Consider the following 18732-nt stretch of genomic DNA (forward strand, 5'->3'; position numbering starts at 1 on the left):
AGGGCTGGTATGTTTGTACAACACATAGAAGGGTGTTTAAATCAACCATAAGGCCATATCTGCATTTGTGCTTCAGCCCATCCTATTTTAATCCGTGTATCTACCATAACCAGTGAGTTGAGTGTGGCAAGTAAACGTCACTTAGTTCAGGCAGCATTGTGGTCACAGCAGTGCTTTATTCCGCAGCACACCAAAGTAAATGAACTTCCAGTGGGCTGACAGTGTTGTGGTGCCTCTGTTCTTTTTGGGAATCGGACTTGGAGATTTACCCACTCTTTGACCTTGCAGTATAATGGGAGAAAGGTGAGGACCATGCATGGTTTCAGTGGTTGTCCCTGCTGGTCCTCATAGCCAGATTTCCCAATTCAGTATACACAACAGTGTCTTTGTAAAGTCAAATATTTTTAGGGGTACAGACCTGGGTGATAAAGGCAGATTTAACAGTGTTTTCTGGCCTCCCTTTGGGAGCTGGTTGCTGCCCAGCACTGGATATGTTATCTTCTGTGTATTGCAGGATGCTTGAAACAATACTCTGAAATCTTGTCTCACAATCGTCAGTTGACAGCCCACATCTCTCTCAGCAGCTAGAGGTGTTCCCAGCTGGATGTCCCAGGGATGCAGCCCATTCTGGTCAGATTATATGGCTGTGTCCTTGCAAATACATCAGGACACATCACCTCCACTGCAGATACATAGCATCTACCTTAAGGTGGTTAAGGAAGGGCTCTGGGGAGCTTTAGGGTCACAAAGGAGAGTGGGGAAGGCAGCCTGAGAAACGGGGAGGGAATCAGGCAACACCTTTTAGTGCTACAATTGTTGTGGGAAAATAGAACTTCCCTATTTGTACTTTCCTTCCTCCTTAAGGGTGGACCCTTAAGGAAGACCACCTTAAGGGTGATCTTCACCACCACCCCCTTAATTCTCAAACTGGCCCGGGTCAGAGGATGTGTCTCTGTTTGTTCCCTTAATCACCACAGCTCAGGGCAGGATGCTGAATGGTCTTTGGAGCAAAAACTTCTTACTGGAGGTCTAGTCTTCATTTTCTAGCTCAGTGACATTTGAGGCCAATACCACATCTTTAGTCTACTCAGCCTTCTACAGAGCATCTTCTCTGCCAAAGGCAGAGATTGGATTGATGTATGTGCTCTTCTGTATTTGCCTTTACCTTCAGATGAAAAGAAAATACTGACTATATTCCCTCCTTTATTCATCACCTGATTTACATTTCATTTATTTCTGTAGCCCTGAATAGATATTCGTAACTCATAATAGTAATAATAGGAGTTTCTACTAATAGAACTCCTTCCATCTGTGGAGTTCAAATTATGGACAAGCACCATTAGCCTCATTTAGACATGTATTTAGCTGGTGCCACTTGTCCAAATGCAGATGTGGCCGCAAGAATCAGGAAGAAAATGCAAAGGCTCCTGATTTCAGCCCCAGCTTCACCTCAGCTGATGTGGTACAGCCATTTCAGGGGGAAAAAATATAATCATTCAAAAGACAAGACATGAGGGATGCTCAGGAAGAAATTGAACCTCATCTCTGGAGATTGCTGAATTTCACAAGGCTTTCCCAAAGCAGCAAAAGGAGCAATGTCCCAAGCTTTGGCCTCTATACTTATCAGCATGAAAAAACCATGAGCGTGAAATCAAACAACAGGCTTCAAATGGGAGCTACAATGTTCTAATTTGTATGTACTATTATTTGATCTTCTAACCTACTAGGTTTAAGGTAAACCACAGCAGAATATCAAGCAGACATTAAATGAAACAGTGTCATTAATTCAATCCAATGAGATACGTTTTATATAACAAAGGGATTTGTTCTGATACTCAAACAATGTATATTAATGAAAGAGTTGAAATAGATTCATTTTGTTCTCAAAGCAAACACATTAAGGAAAGCCATCAAGAAGTAAAGAACATGGCATTTTTTTTTTAAACTGTGCTTTATTTAGGGCTAAGCTGGAAAGCGTCATTCAATAATTACAGAAGATTACAAGGAGTTTTAGGGAATTGAGAGTGAAAGAGCAGTTGTATGGAACTGCAGCTGCATTACACATCTGTACTTCCTAGCTGTGGGCTCAGTCTGGCTGTCCTTACTCAGGCAAAATACCCGCTACATCCCAGTGGGAGTTCCGACAGAGTAAGGACTGGAAGATCAGGCCCAGTAGGGAATTAAAATTAAAAAAAAAACAAAACAGAAAGAGAAAGGAAGAAAGTTCAAGATCAAGATAAAAAATACTAAGAAAAACAAACGAACATTAGAACAGAGTAAAACATAATAAAGAATCAGAAACAATTATCACACTGCTCAGTCGATGCAAACAAGTGTGAGAATGATGTAAATCAAGTTTTAAGATTGTGAAAATAAATTGTAATAAATATGATATACTTTAAAATATATGTGTTCTTAAATAATTCATTGTTTTTTCTGAGTCAGATCTTTTAAAGCAATGTCTTATTTTTTAACTGCTCTAAAGTCATTTACCAAAGATAAATATCGTGCTTTCATTAAATAGTTTTCCTTGTTTTTTCTCTATCATTACAATTAAAAGTCCTACAAAATATGCAAATTTATTTACAGAAACAGAGCCAGCATCTTATTTTTTTTTTTTTTAAACATCCCCCTGTTTTTCAAAATTCCTTGTAAACAGTTTCAGAAATTCTTCAAAGAGATTGTGTTTTCTTTTTACTTTTGCTTCTTATTTTTCTTTTGGTTTTTTTTTATGTTGGTTTTTTTTTCTTTTTTTTTCTTTTTTTTGGTTTTTTTTTTTTTTGTGTTTTTTTTTTTTTTTCTTTTTTAAGATTAAGGTTCTAGGCTAACCCCTTGTCCTGAAGGTTTCTAGAGCAAATATGGAAGCTACTGAAGCATAGGATGATGGGAATTTTGCGGACAGCAGATCATGAAGACATGAAGCGTTTAGCTGTGTTTTGTTGTTCAAGTTAGAACTAGCGTCTGATAAAAAGACAGCTGTTTTGTTTCCCATTTGCATTGTCTACAGAATTGAGTTTTGTTTTGTTTATTTTTTTTAATAGCTGGAATGCTTGCAGTTAAAAAAGCTGCCAAAATAGCCATTTCTCTCCTTTTTCTCCTCGATAAATAACAGCATCCAACAGCAATTGGCAGAGTAGGAATTTATGCTCAATCTAAACTCTACAAAAATTACAGTTCTACAACATCTTTGTTTTTAGCATTAACGCTAACTTCTATGTAGTATTATTTTTTTTTTGCTTTTTTGTTTTTTTTTTTTTTATGTTGTCTAATTTTTTCTATTATATAGGTATTTTAAACTTTCTTTTTTTAAATTCTGTACAACTATTAGGATTTTAAATGGGGAGAGTTAGAAGCATTTACAAACCTTTTGTGTTTTCCATTTATTATCAACCATCTTTCCTTTCTCTTCTCTATGCCTTTTTATGTATTTATTTATGTATTTATTTATTTACTTTTTTGCTTTTCATAGATATCCATCTTACCTGCCTTTAACAGAGCGATCCTTACGTATTATACAGAAAACCATATGAAAGCTTCATAGACTCTAATTAATGTATAACCAAAGAACCTCCCAAAGTATCAAAGAACTATTATCTTGCCGTTTTAAAAGCATTTAAGCATTTTTTTTTTTTAGTTTTTATATATTTCATATAATCGCTCTCAAAAACTGTTTTAGGAACAGCTCAGAGAAAAGGAAAGAACTTCCATATTTTACATACAGCTACAAGTCTGCGGTAAAAAGTTTTGTCCTTTGGTCCCTATATAGCTAAGGAATGACAGATAAAGATGCTTAGTGACTGTTACCATGGGTCAAGCATGGTAACTGCATCCTTGGTGGCAAACAGGCACTCCTTTTTCAGTATCCAGGTTTGCATCTCCTGTTTGAAGAAAAGCCGCTGTGGTGATATCAGTGTCTCTTCAGAAATCCTGGTTGATCTTGTTCCTGTTCTGATTTTACTTATGTGTTTTTTTTGTTTATTTTCAAGCGCATGTCCTTCGAAGTCAGCAGATGTGATACTTTTCTTGAAGAAATGTTACAGTCTAAACAATCAAAGAGAGAATAAGTCTGAAGTCTTCAGCTTGATTGATATTTGCTGATATGTCAAAGGTGTAATCCAACAGTTCACGTTTTTTTTTTTTTTTTTTTTAATATATATATACTTTTTTTTTATTTCCTAAATGTGGCCCATTCAGCTGCTGCCCTAAAAAAATGAAGAAGATCATTGCAAATTAAATCAAAAAGGGGAAGGAGAAGTAGGGAAGGTGGGGGGGTATTTGGGACAGGGGGAAAAAAGACCTAAAAAATGAAAATGAAATTAAAAACGAGCCTGTTCTTTTGGGCCCAATCCTGCTCCTGTTGAAAGTAATGGGTGTTTTCTTCTCCCTTCAATTGGGACAGGATGGGGCTTCTGGTTTGGTGTTTTACTTTTGGAGGCATTGGCTCTGATTCTGCTCCCACTCAATGTCAACAGAAAGATTCCCCTTGACTTCAGTGAGAACCGGATCAAACCCAAAGTGAGCAAGGTAGTCACGATCATGATAGAGAAAAATATAATTGTTCCTAAGAGTAATAATAATAATAATAATAAATCAAAATAATAGTAGGGCATGTCTGCATAAATCTGTATCACTATGTATGTGCAGATAGCTGCATTTTAATTATTTTTAAGTGCCACTTTACAATGCCAGATCACAATCTTGCTTGGCGAGCTTTTGTAGTGTGAAAGGCATCGAGAAAGAATAGTTCTACATTTTAATAGGGTGCCATCTATGACAGTGTATGAGCTTTCTGTGGAGACATAGCTGCCAATAACATCTACTCCTTTGTGAGTGTCAGAAAGTAGGACTTTGAACAGGCAATTTATAGGAGGTTAAATAAAAAAAAAAAAGACTGTTGGAATAAACTTTTTTTTTTTTTTTCAAAAAAAATGTAAAGCTAACATTTCTTAAATAAAAAAGTTGTTTAAAAAAATGTAATCATGATCCGACTAGGCTTGACATTTAAGTAGGATGCTTAATCATTAAGGATTAGCTCTTATCTCTTTCTAGCAAGCAGGTTCTTCTTACACACTCGGTGATTTATTACATCAAGAAACTTAGAAACTGCAAAAGGTCCACTCTGGTGGAAAAGTGTCATGCGGAATATCAATCCATGCTGGCAGGTTTTCACACTGTTGGTTCAACAAACAGCAAACCGTACACAGCAGTCTAAACAATTACAACACCAAAAATAATAATAGAATAAAAAAAATAAAAAACACTCGTCAAGGACCCTTTTTCAGTTGTAAACAAAAAGATGCATTTTGGTTTTTGATCTGGATGGTTTTTTTCCCACTCAAAACAATCCCTCCCTCCCCCTGAGCAATTAATTTTGGCTGGAGTTGCTGTAATACGGAACCTTAGAATTAGGAATTCTTGAAAAGACATACAATGAGGCTTTTCTTGGGGTTGCTTTTTTGGATTGCTATAGGTTTCAAACTACTGTTACTATCATTACCCTTTTTGGTTTTTGTTTTGATTTTTTTTGGTTTGGTTTTTTTTTTGTTTTTTTTTTTTTTTTTTAATTTTTGGAGAGTGATTTGAAATATCCTAAGGGGAAAAAAAGATGTCAATTGAAAAAGGCCCCCAATTCTCCGGAAAAAAAATAAAATCACAAGATTTCCAGTGCAAAAAAATTAACCACGCATTTTTTTCTCTCTCTTTTTTTTCCAAATTATCTGTAGTTATAACAATCCCATTTTTTCTAAAGAATTAGGAATCCATCTTTTTTTTTTCCTTCTATGTGACATCTAAAGAAGCATAAAACGCTGACGAGAAATCAAACGACAAATAAAGAAACCACTGCAAGCACCAAAAACGAAACGAAAATGAGCACAGCAAAAAATTGTGGCAGCACAAAGTCAAAAAAGGCACATGTGATCATGACTGGCCAATCATCAACTGATACAACATCCAAGAAAAATGCTTCAATCACGGCACCTGCACGAAACTTGACGGCATGTCATGCAACCAATTCTTAGCTTGTTACATGACGCCATCATGTCACACTTTCAACTTCGAGTTGATTTGAACTTACGGCCTGGGGGACTGTATTCTCCACTTTCATGTCATTACGTGAACTTTTTTCCTAGCTCAGCGCGAGACTGTGGTGGATTTGACTGGCTCTTGGTTGGTTTTGTTGGAATTTGATTGAATGACAAAAGAAGAAAAGATTTTTTTTATATATATATATATTTATATATAGTGTGGAAAAGGGGAAAGGTGGGGAAAGAAGATATATATAAAAATGATAATTAAAAAAAAATTACAAACACAGCATTGGTCAAGAAGATCTAATGGAAATACTTGCCATTATACTGTAGAAAATGAAACAAGAAGGAGAGCAAAACAAACTAACTGAACAGAAAGAAAAGAAAGAAAGAAGAAAAGAAAGAAAGGAAGAAAAAGGAGGAGGCCTAGCCAGAAACACACACATAAAACACACACTTAAATGTAGACACACGGTCAACAGTGAACAGTAACAGAACGTTATGCAGCAGCTGTTGAGGAGAGCATGCACTGAATGAATGAGCGCAGACACAAATCGGTTTGCAAAGTCTGGAAAATAAATACATTCTCTGCCAACCAGAATGCTTTCATTAGCACCGGCCTTTCCCGCACCACCCCCAGCATCCTGGGCTTTGCTGGACGGCTAGCCAAAGTCCTCTGGGAGTCTTTCCTTTTCCTCGGATGGACTCCGGAGCAGGTACCGCTCTAATTCGATTACATCCCAAGTTTAAATTCATGGGGGAGTAATAGACCAAGAGCTGCTTTGGCTACTGAGAATAAAAATTTTTTTAAAAAAAAAAAAAAAGAAAAGCAACTACTGCTGGTTGCTGCATGTCCATTTAGCAGTTCACAGGATGGCGGGTTCCGAACACAGCAATGCTGGTATGGTGTGGGAAGCAGACTTGTAGGAGGACTCGGATGATAAGATGGTCCCTAAATCAGCATCATTAAAAGAAGGACATTTACTCCTTTAGTGTTTGGCTCTGGCCTGAATTTAAAAAACAATGGGGAAAAAGGAGAGAAGAGAAAGAAGGAAAGGAGAGGAGAGGAGAGGAGAGGAGAGGAGAGGAGAGGAGAGGAGAGGAGAGGAGAGGAGAGGAGAGGAGAGGAGAGGAGAGGAGAGGAGAGGAGAGGAGAGGAGAGGAGAGGAGAGGAGAGGAGAGGAGAGGAGAGGAGAGGAGAGGAGAGGAGAGGAGAGGAGAGGAGAGGAGAGGAGAGGAGAGGAGAGGAAGGGAAAGAAAAAGAGAAAGAAGTAGAAAAAAAAGAAAAAGAAAAAGAAAAAGAAAAAGAAAAAGAAAAAGAAAAAGAAAAAGAAAAAGAAAAAGAAAAAGAAAAAGAAAAAGAAAAAGAAAAAGAAAAAGAAAAAGAAAAAGAAAAAGAGAAAAAAGAAAGAAGAAGAGAAAGAGAAAGAAGAAGAAAAAGAGAAAGAAGAATTAAAAGAAGAAGAAAAAGAAGAAAAAGAGAAACAGAAAAGAAAAAAGAAACTGCCAGGGGCTGGTTTCTACAATCTCCAGAAACACCCTGTTCCTTTCTTACAAAGGAAAATGTTCCTTTACTGGCCCAGGGAGTTTTGCCTCAGTAAACACCAAAAATCACTGCACAGAACGATACACTTGTCTCAGTCAGCAGCTCTGCACCCTGTTCTTCAGGTATTGCCTTTCTATCCCCTTGGCAGGGCTCATATCTCTCCTCCCAGCCTATTTCTGAAAAGTCACTGCACACGACTGAAATTTCACCTTGCATTTGGGTGTCACAAGAATGTTGTTGGCAGTTCTCATCCTGAAGTCATGCACGCTGGCTAGAGAAAATTCTTTCTCTGTTTTTTTTTTTTTTGTTTGTTTGTTTCTATATTTTTTATGAGCTGAAACATGCTTTGTGGTTACAGCAGTTATGCTCAGCTGACAAGAGATGATGCTGAACTAAGCCCCTGATCTGACCACTGGCTTCAGCTCAACACTTTTCCCACAGCTGGCAGTTGTCTTAGTTGGAGCTGAATCCTTTGTGATGGCCTGGCCTCAATGCCCTGCCCTTCGATGAGCTGAAAGTATCAACCTGAGTTTCCTGGAATTTGGGTGAAGGTAATAGACTGGTACCCCCAAGGCAGATGCAATGTCTGGGTCTACAATTATTTCACAAGCCAAGAAGGAGAAAACTCTATTTTTGAAGATGGCTCAGGGTAGAGCTTTTGTCACTTGTGTCACTGGGTACCCAAGAACAAGTAGCATCAACTGTACAGGTCCAGGCTGTGCATTAGGAAGAGAAAAAAGCCTCTTACACCTCAGGGCTTTCTGGTTGTGTCATGCCACACGAAAAAGAGCAGGTGGGGGAGGAAGGACAGCTGGTAGCACCATCATAGCAAAATCTGGCTCTTTCCTTACTGAAGCCATGCCAGCAGCATGGGTTAGGCTTTACGAGAAAATGGGCTAACAGGCTTTGCTCACATGAACGGAGCAGTGGGAATGGGAGAGATCTGGTGGAACAAGTAATATCCTGCTCTATCCCTGGGAAATGGCAGCAACACACATGTCCTGTCTGGGTTTGGAGTATGAGATGGCACTGGCTGCAGGATCAGGGGTGGCAGTACCGTGGGCAATGCTGGATGTGGATGCTAACCCCAGGTAATTCTCAAACCTCTCTGAGGAGAGGTTCTTTGACATAACCTTGACTGGGGAAAACATTTTCCCTTCTGGGTGGAGCAGGAAGGACCAGGTTGGTCTGCCAATGACCCGTGGCTTTGAAGCGGGTACTGCCATCCCTCTGCCTGTCCTCCACACACACCCTCAGACACTGTGGATGCGACACACACACACAAACATATATATGTACAGGTGAAAAATTAGGACTTGCTGAAGCTAAAAGAACAACAACCGCTCTCCCCCCGCTCCCTCTGCCCCACCCCCCCCACCCCCCCACCCCCGCCCCCTTCAAATGTATTTTCACATGAATGTCAACATCTGGGTATCCTGTCTGCCTAATTTGGGCCAGTATTTCAAGAACCCAATGAAGCTGTCCTTCTAAATCAGGGGTCTACAGCACCTACTGAGTCAGTGGAAAAGAGAAGACCCTTTGATGGTCTCTAGGAACATATCCTGCCCGCAGAGATGATTTACCTGAGTTTAGGTAGGGTTTGTAATAAATGATAATATATGCACGTCAATTGAGTGAGTTACGTGAAATAGGTTTTCAAGTGCACAATCTCTTTTTCAGGTCTTAAACTTGGGCAGATGGACTTTCCTTCTGGAGGGCTACAGAAGCAAATGCCTTTCTCTGTTGACTAGGCAGAGGAGTTAGATACCTATCTTATGAGAACTGCTTCATCAGCAGCCTGAAATTGAGAGACAAGTTAGGCATCTGTGTTAGATAGGTTGGACACCAGCCAAACTCATCTGTTTCAAGAAAAGCAATTCACTTTGCTGGGAATGGGTATAAACTTTGAGTATTGCTAAAGTAAATTTGTGAGTAAAAGTGTTAAAGTTATTAAGACAAGTATATACACCCTAGCTCAGAAGTGGCGCCTAGAGATAAAGAAGGAGCAGTTAGGTTCCCAAGCAGTTAGGTTCTGTGCCCAAGAACAGATTATGCAAAGTATTTTTGCCACAGGTAACACTGACCAATAACTTGCTCCACGGAACAAACCATAGCCAAATGCATCTGGTAAATGCCAATATTCCTTCAAACCAGCTGCTTCTTTGAAGCATCTAAGTAGAGCCTGAGACTGTTCTCCTTGCACACTGGATAGATATAATGGCTTAAAGTCCTAATGATAGAATTCAAGATGCAGACATCTCCATCTGAGCAAATTACTCTAGGCTGGTTTTAGAGGAGACAGACAGGGCTTGTAGGTCCCAATTCACTTGTCCTAAGGGACTGTTCCAGATCAGACTATGTCCCATGGCCAGAAGGAGCCTATATCACTCTTGTGGTTATAACTAGCTGTGAAGGAGATAGTTACAGTGTAGGTCTATAATATCAAGGGAAATGAATCTCAAAGTCTTGGTTAGAGCAAATGTAACTTTTGTCATGTCCTTGTAACCTGTGCTGTCAGTGCACTAGTTCTAATGCTCTGTCACAGGAAAGTTTTTAACAGCAGCTTCTTACCAGGCTGTATGGATCAGCTCTGCAATGTGGGAGACATTCATTGTCTGTGTTTAAGCCAGAGTAAGATTTACTTCCCCCAGAAGTCTTTGGCTTGGACTCATCTCATCCAGATATAAACACTCAACTTAGGAGTCCATTTACCCTAAAATCTGCAAAGTCCATGAAGTTGAAGAAGAATAATGATTCTGCTTAGCTAAGATATGAATGGGACTTGAAGGTGTCTCTTTTACTCTCCAAAGACTAGAATCGAAATTTAAGGCCACTCAGTAAGTGATTTAGGTCAAGTTAGCAACCCATGGAAAGCTTCTCTGTGTGGTTACCCCAGAAGAGACATTTAATGGCAATCTGTTCATACCTTCCATCCCTACTTTACACACACATGGCCTTGTTAAAGAGCAATGATGTCCCTTGCAACTGATTCTAGTTGTTCAGCTCTTCATCTATATTCCTTTTGCTACACGCAGGGCTGAGTCATTGCTGAGGCCTGACAGCCATAAACACAGGGCTCTGGAGACAGACTAGGCTATACCGCCAAGACCACTGGATCATTTTCCAAGGACGGATTTACCAGAGTATAGAGAATAGGATGCAGAGGCAGCTTTGGTCCTATTTACACTACCAACCTGGTGGGTAGTTAGAGCCTGAATCCAGGTCTGTGCACAGCAGGAAGGAATCTGCCCTGTCTGTTGCTGGTGTTAATGGCAAACTGCCCTGGCATCAGTGGGAGAAGGATCACTACTCTTGTTAGTGTGACAAAGTCAAGCTGTTACGTGCAGCAAGATTTGTGTCTGTCTTTTTGAAAGCAAGAGAAAGACAGGTCTTTCCCAAAGACTTTATGAACTAATATAATGCAGATGATCTTTAAAAGTACACAGATCCTGTGCTCTGTGACATTCACCATATAGTCTAGGGATTGCTAGGTTTGTGCAGCATCTTGCACACACCTCTCAGTGCTTTTACCTGCTGTTGGGGTATGAATGTACCTGCTAAGCCTGCAAATGCAACCAGATACAGGTGCAAGATTGTTCTGTGTCTTCACAGGACCACAGAATTAGCACAACACTGCCTCCATCATGGTGGGCTACCAGTGAAGTTCTGCCTTCTGTTCCTCATGATTTCTACTGTGTCTTTCCCCTTAATCCTTCCTAGCCATGTCTCCATGGATCACCTTCTCTATCCTTTTCTCTGTGGTGTCTTGGAGGCAAGGAATCTCTCCCTAAAGAAACTCAAAGGCCATCACTTTTTCCAGCACTGAAGTGGCAACCTCCTGTGCTCACACCTAAGCCTCTGATCACAGCTGAACATTGCTCATGTGCCCATCACGTATGTAGACTTCTTTACCTTTATACAATACACATTAGTCTCTGTTTGCACACACACACATGCACACACATGTGTGTGTGTGTTTGTGAGCCCATTCAAAACTGCAGTCAGGATCCTGTTCTTCCATCTGCTGGAGCCTGTGCCCAAGCACACCTAGAGCAAGGCAGTGGAGATATTTTTCCTATGGGTGACAGATCTTTACAGCTATTGCCTCTGAGGCTGATCAATATTATTAAAATTCCAACCCATGTTTTTCTCCCTTGCCTTTCTTCTTGTTTCTACAGCAATTTCTCTCTCTGTTTTATGCCTCTGCACCAACTTTCTTCCAATGTTGGATAGCTCTGATTTCCCTTTGCCTCAGCCCTCCTCTTCACCGTACCCCGATACTAGCCCGCGCCCATATCCCCTTCTCCGGCTCCTGCCTGGACTATCCGGCAGAGGTGGAGGAAGGAGCCAGAGGTCTCCAAAACGGGTGCCATCCCTGTGACAACTGCTGCTAAGCCTGTCATGGGGAGTCCAAGATTGGGAGCCCAAATGTCTTAGAGCAGGAAGGGCAGTGTAGTGAAGGGGATTTTGCATCCATGCTGGAATTAAATGATGCCTGATCGTTTACACTAGAAATCAATGCATTTACCTGGACTCTTGGGGTGCTATTTTGAGGAAGAAGAAAAACCAAAAGAAAATTATAAAAAAGAATGTTTTTGTCTGATGCTTGAGTTCTAACATCCGAAGGTTAAAAAGGAGACAGTATATATGAGTCTTTATATACATGAATATGCACACATACGTATCATACATATGTATACGTACAAAGGTACTATATATACATACATATCAACAGAGACAATTACACATATACGGACAGAGAAGCTAATGTATTCTAACAGGGAGATGGGAGTACAGCATTTCGAATACTAATGTTTTCCATGGGTTTTTTTCAGATGCTTGATGACCCTGCCTCATTTTTCCCATGTATAAATTAAAGGTGATAATAAAAATTAGCTCTTAATTTGTAATGTCCATCTTTCAAATAATCGTATGACTTACTTGCTGTGCAGTGTTTTTACTAGGATTATTCTCATTTAACTATGTTACATGAAGAGCTAGTTGAAAAATGACAATTATTTTCCAGGGGAAAATTGTAATTATTTTGGATTTCTTTCCTGTGAATATTTTAGTTAAAAAACAAAACAATTTTGGGGTGGGGGAGGTGTCCAGAAGAAGATTAATTTTTGTCTTTTTTTAATCAATTTGGAAACCAGTACATTTTTAACAGGAATTTAGTGTTTTGAAGGCCAGCATTTTTAATCAAGACAGTTTTGTTTTTTTGTGCTGTTGGCATTTCTTTTTTAATCTACTAGAATGAAAATTTGCTGTGGAAACATCCAGTTTGGTCAAAATGTCACTTTTTGGTCACCCCCTCCTCCCCCAGCTAGTTTGATGAAAAAATGTCAAGCAGCAATAGCTGTGTCACCTCTGATTTATCTATTTTTCTAGAGCCATTAGTCTCAAGCAGTGGATGAAAAGGCACCGCAACAGAGCAGTTGCTCTTGGAGAAGCCAGCCCGGATGGTCAGAAAATGTCACTGGTTCCCTGCACGGTACTGCCTTTTCTCACCCTGTCCCCGAGCGGTGGCAGGAGAGGTGCTGACAGTGTGATGGGGATCGTGGGGTGGTGGAGACACCCTGAAAGAGATGTGGAGCTGTGTGGTGGGAGGGAGAGTGGGGCTGGGGTGGTACAGAGTGGGGATGAAGGGTCGGCTGGTGCAGAAGAGAGCTCCAGTCTGCCCAGCATCGGGGTTGCAGTAGGGAGCAATGGGTAAGGGCTGAGCGGTCACAGCGCTGGTTGTCCTCTATGGCAACATTCAGAATCTAGTTGCTCATGCAAATATAGCCATGGCTGCCTATTTCTCTCTCAGCTGTGTTTTACCAACAAAGAGCTTTGCAGGCAAAGGTCAATGCAATAAACACAGGTCATTTTGGGAAGTAGGATGGTTGTGATGGATGGTAGAGGTCAAATGTATGTTATGTGGCTACTTCTCCAGCAAAGCCTGTAGCCTCTTTCACACCTGGTGGCAGCTCAGTGGGTCCTGTGCCCTGAGGGGCATTTGTCCTGCCTTGTACAGAGTGCTCACTCCTGCTTTTGCTGGTAGTGAACATTAGGTGGGAGAGGAAATTAAGCTGTGTAGTAGCTACCTTCCTGCACATAATGAAAGGTTCTTTATTACAAGGGGGCCTCAAGGAGTTTGCTATCTCCTGAGCATTGTACCAACAGTTTAATTAAAAAAATATACATGGTTGAGAACCAAGTCTAATTGGGAAGCTGTGAGCGAAACTCTGTGCCCAATCTCCTCTGGTTCTGCTTTTATCCCTTTGTAGATTGACTAGAGCTTATCAAAATGCTGATGAACCTGATGCTTCACTCTCTTTGTTGCTGAGGGTTAGATAGAGATGTTATGCCCATTCCCCCTCTCCTTTTCCCCACCAGACAACAGCACCTCCTAGGAAGATCTCAAGACACCTAATCAAGCCCAGCTCATGGATCTCAGCAGGTTATGATGACCGTTGACCTCCAAGTAGGTTGCCTGATACACCCTACCCAGGGCTTAAGTGCCTGCCACGAGACATGATAGCCCACAGCTGTCTGCTAGGCTGGGGATGAGGAATTTGGTCTGTAATTTTTCACTGGGAACAAAAAGGAGTTACTGGGGTGGTGCTTCTGTGGGTTTGCATCCAGAAAAGGAGGAGACTCCATCTCTCCTCCCAGTGACTCCCCCAACCCTGGTCCTGTGTTGGTGGCTGGAGGCAGGGCTGGACTTGGGAGCTACCTGACCTGCCTGGATTTGGGGTGGCAGGGGCACCCTGTGCCCCATGATCATGCAAGAATTCCCAAGTGCAGAAAACACTCCTTCCTGCCCTGCATGTCAGGACTTGTACCTTGCAACATTTCCCATGTGAAGTGTCACACTTGTGGGTCTGCTTCCCTGTGATACATAATAGGACCATTCCCCAGGGGAACATTCCCTTCTGCCAAGGCTGTTCCAGCACCTCGCCTAGTCTCTGTACCCCTCTAAATCAGAATGCAGCCAGGAACACATACTCCCAGCTTGCAACAGTCAATTACTGCTTCTGATATTTTATTTTTTTTGCCTGCAGCTTCAAATTACCTTCAAGGTGCACAGTGCAATTAGCTAAAAATATTTCCTGCTTCGTTTTAATTGCACTAAAACTCTAATGTACCTCCAGCGAGGAGCAGTAAGGTGGAAATTGGTGCCCCAAATATTTCAAATTGATTAAAGCCTGGGATGACTCAATAAGCTTACATAGTTCTATTAATTATTAAATGTTATTAATTTTTTGTTAAAAAAAAAGCCCTTCCTGAAGCCACATTCTCTATGATGTTTCTGAAACAATATGCTTTCGCTAAGGATACGATAACTTTTTCTGAGTTTGAGAAAGATAAGACAAGAATTCCTCCATATAGTTTGTGTGGTTTTTATCTGAAGAATTCACAGCTCTTGGCTGTTTTAGTATCTCAGAATTTGATTCTGAAAACACTTATGTATGTGACTTATGTATATGAGTCATTTCACTGCTATAGCTGAGGTATTTATATGGTTCTGATTTAGAGAGGGATCACATTTTTGTTCAAAGCCTTTCTTGGTGGAAAATGCAGGTGATCAGTCAAACATTATGATTGCCTAAAAAATAATCAAAACTTTTTGTCTGAGAATTTAAAAATAAATCCAAAACAAACCAAATTTTTTTGAAAACACTGAAAACCAATGTGCTGATTTCTTCATTCCCATGATGACTTGTTCATAAGATTACTTCAGTGTGCTTTGAAAAAGGTATTGAAAATCAACCCCAAATTCCATTTGCATCCAGTGAAGAGTCTGATCAGTCTTAGTCCTTTGAGTTTCTGGCTCATTGTCACCTCGGACAGCCTGTGCTTGTGAAGCTTCCTTTGTGCCTGCAGCTGTGCTGGCTGGGAGTGCTATCATCCCCTGATCCCACACAGCTGAACCCTAAGGCTGGACCCCTTCAGCTCTACCGCTGAGCTTTGCTTTATAATAAATTTTTAATAAAACAACCTGTTCACCTTAAATGACTGAGACAGCAGGTCACTGCTGGTCTAGCTGACTTTAAACATGTCAGGAAGCTATCACATGAGCCATTCAACTGGCAGAAGTGAGGTGGTGGAGGAGACACTGAGCATCTGGAAATGGTAACCCTGTCAGCTGATCTTGCTGCAGTTAAAAGTTAAGTGTGGCTATGACCATAAGCTGTAGAGGGGTGTCTGATGTTCCAGCCTCATATCCTAGCCCTGTAATTTCATTCCCTAATGTTAATATTAATGGTCTCATTCGTTTGAATTTTAGAAAAATACTGCAGTAATTTGAGGTCCTGAAATTTTGTCAAAGGATCTCAAAAGAACTGCTGAGAGGTTTAATACCTATACTTATTATTTCTAAGACTATATATATCTAAATTTGATTTGGTTTATTTTGTTTTCTTTTACATTTTTAGTACCAACAGGACAAAGACATTGTGAAAGGTGACCATGAATAGACTTTGGCAGGGAGAAACTTCACTAGCCAGTGTGCCTGCCTAGAGAAGCTATCCACAGGGGTGCAACAGCCTCTCACCTCTCTTCCCTCTTCCAGTCCTTAGCTCTCAAATGCACTTGCCAGCCTGGTAGCAATAAAAGATTATATGTTACAGAGATGTGTTTAGGAGGAACCAAGGTGAGACCCAAGAGCTCATTTCACACGAGCCATGAGTGAGATCTCAGATGAGGCTTTCTGTGCTACAGTGAATTCAGCAAGTTTCTCACCAGTCTCACACAAATGATGGGCTCACTTTAGCTTAAGGCTTTATGCTCCTCCCTGTGCCTAAGGGCTAGGGATTTATTTACCTGAGTGAGGAATGGTGGTGGGGTAGAGGTGGGATTGAGTGCATGTGTCACCCACTTCCATGGCTGCTAATGAAGCCTTCTAGTGATGGTGGAGTCCATGGCAAATGTCAGAAAGATGCTGCCTATCTCTGCAACTCTCTCTCCCTCTCCCACACTCTCCAGGGCAAGAACAACCTCTGACCATCTGCAGAACAGCTCATGTCTGCAACAAATTCTTACACAGTTTTGAGGGAAATTGAAGGTACTCAGTCTCTTGCCAAAGGGCACATTGAGAAGATGAGTGTCTGGAAAAAAAACCCCAGTCCCTTGCTGCTGGTGTGCAAGTCTCTTCACTTGCTTCCTCTGCTGCAGAACTCCAGGAAGGCAGGTACTGGCTCCTCCTTCCCCATGGGAATACAGGACACAGATTAAAGAGAAGGGGAAAAAAAATCATTTCACAGCTAGTCTGCCCTGAACAAGAAAAGGTTCCTGACACCAACAAACTAATCAACGCTGAAAGCTTATGAGGTCAAGGTTTACCTTCTCCTCCATTATTTTTTTGATTTTTTCTGACTGGCTGGAACTTGAGCACTGCCCTGGCAAGTCTATAAATATAAAAGCCTTTCTTGCTTTCCTCTGGAACACACCAAAGAACATTTGAATACCTGTGGGGAGAAGTTAAAACTAAAGAAAACCAAAGCAACTGACAAAAAACAGCTTGAGACTCCAATCTTCAAGTGCTGACCGTAAATTGCTGTAAGTCAGGCCCAAGAAGCTTGACTCTGCTCAATGGGAAATGAGAAAGACAGCTCTCCCTCCTAAAAGCAAGCCCTCTGGATTCAATGTTTTGTGTGAAGACTTATGGCCAGGAATGCTAATGCCAAGCATCTGAGCAAACTGGCAACTGGGCGTGAGCTGTGCCTGAAGGAGGCAGCCCGGGACCAGCAGGGTTGAGCTCTGAACGTGTGGGATGTCTGGAGCATCTCAGTATCCATGTGTCCTCCCCTGTACTCCATGAAACACCACTGAGCCACCTTGGGTGGCCACCACTGCACAGCTGCTAGGAGTTTCCCTGACCTGACGACCAAGAAGATCCTAGCCTTTGTAGTCTTTTCCCCTGGCATCTATAGAGTATAAAATGCTCCTGAAGCCAAATGAGGAGTCTTTACAAACCTCCTTGGTATGGAGGGAAAATGGCAGAGGATCTGGGAATATCTATCACTGGTCCTGCATTGGAAAAGTGGAGGGTCCCTGTCCTAAGGTGCTGCCCATGCTCCCTGCACTGCAGCACAGGGAACTTTACTCAGCAGTATTTTTGTGGCAAAGGCAAGGCTGTTTCCTTCATTCTTCCTGTCCTTGTTGAGCTCTGTGCTCCTTCAGTGTTCTGTTTTGTAGAAAAGGTGAAAGGGGAAAAGAAAAATGCCCCATTCCCTACCAAGGTCTGACAAACAGGAACCATAGCTGCAACACAAACTTCTCTGATGGATTCTGCCTCAGCAAAATGAAATTAAGATTTCAGCAAACAAGCCCCAATTCCATGGTACCAGTAGAACAAATGACATCTGATAATTGCTAACTCCTTTTGCTTATTCTTTGCTCTGTTCACCCCATCAGTCTCTCCAGATTATATTTTCAGCTGAGTTTAATGAATGTCATTTATTAAACTAACACCAGGGTTCTGCTTTGGCCTCAGACAGATGTGCTTGCTAATATGAATCATTTTGTTCAATTGGATTATTCTGATGGAGAGCGGATCCCCACCACTCCAAGGAGCACAAACAAATGGGGAACAGCTCATGTCCAGTTGTGACCAGCCGCTCGTGTTCATTAGGAGGCAGCTCCAGGCTCTGCAGGCAGCTTGGCAGGGTGGTGTCCCTACCGCTCCTCTCAGCCAGCACTTCTGCTCCTTTCCATTTCCCCCTCATGTACAGAGAGAGCCCAGATCTCAGCGTGGCCCTGAGCCTGGCTTGTCAGTGGGACATGAGCATCACTGCTACCTTCCCTGTGTTTACCAACTGCCTGGGCAGCAAGATTCACCTTCTCCTTTGTCACAACGAACAATCCTTATCTGAATGTAAAACAGACCCCCCTAACTGTGTATTCTTCCCTTCTCAGTGTGCCATGTCTGACCTCCTTTACATTGACACCTGAGAAAATGTAGACTACTTATTTGATATTGATTCTTCTTTACTCTGATCTTCTCCAATTATTTGGGCAAGGGGACAGGGATGATATGCTTTTAAAGGCTTGTATTAATCAGAGAGAAGAGATAAAATCCATCTGAAATCTCCCAGGCAGAGATCCTCTCAGTCTATCGTTTGGGATTTTAGTGTTGAAAATTTTGGGTCAATCTCTGTAATACATTGT

General features: G+C 41.3%; 1 protein-coding gene across 11 annotated transcripts in view; it reads right to left on the reverse strand.

Moving 5' to 3' along the window:
• Positions 1-1932: 1932 nt before the first annotated feature.
• The window catches only part of CELF4 (CUGBP Elav-like family member 4), a 720179-nt gene continuing 703379 nt past the window's right edge, over positions 1933-18732 (reverse strand). For 9 of the 11 annotated variants that reach the window (XM_074855364.1, XM_074855362.1, XM_074855363.1 and 6 more), the window contains one exon: positions 1933-4202. The gene's annotated coding sequence lies outside the window, so the exon portion shown is untranslated. Of the gene's footprint in view, positions 4203-6114; positions 6165-18732 lie in introns of those variants that run through there. The other 2 variants (XM_074855355.1, XM_074855356.1) reach the window with 2 other exon arrangements.

This window comes from Strix uralensis, chromosome Z (genome assembly GCF_047716275.1).
Source record: "Strix uralensis isolate ZFMK-TIS-50842 chromosome Z, bStrUra1, whole genome shotgun sequence".
Taxonomy (NCBI): Eukaryota; Metazoa; Chordata; class Aves; order Strigiformes; family Strigidae; genus Strix; species Strix uralensis.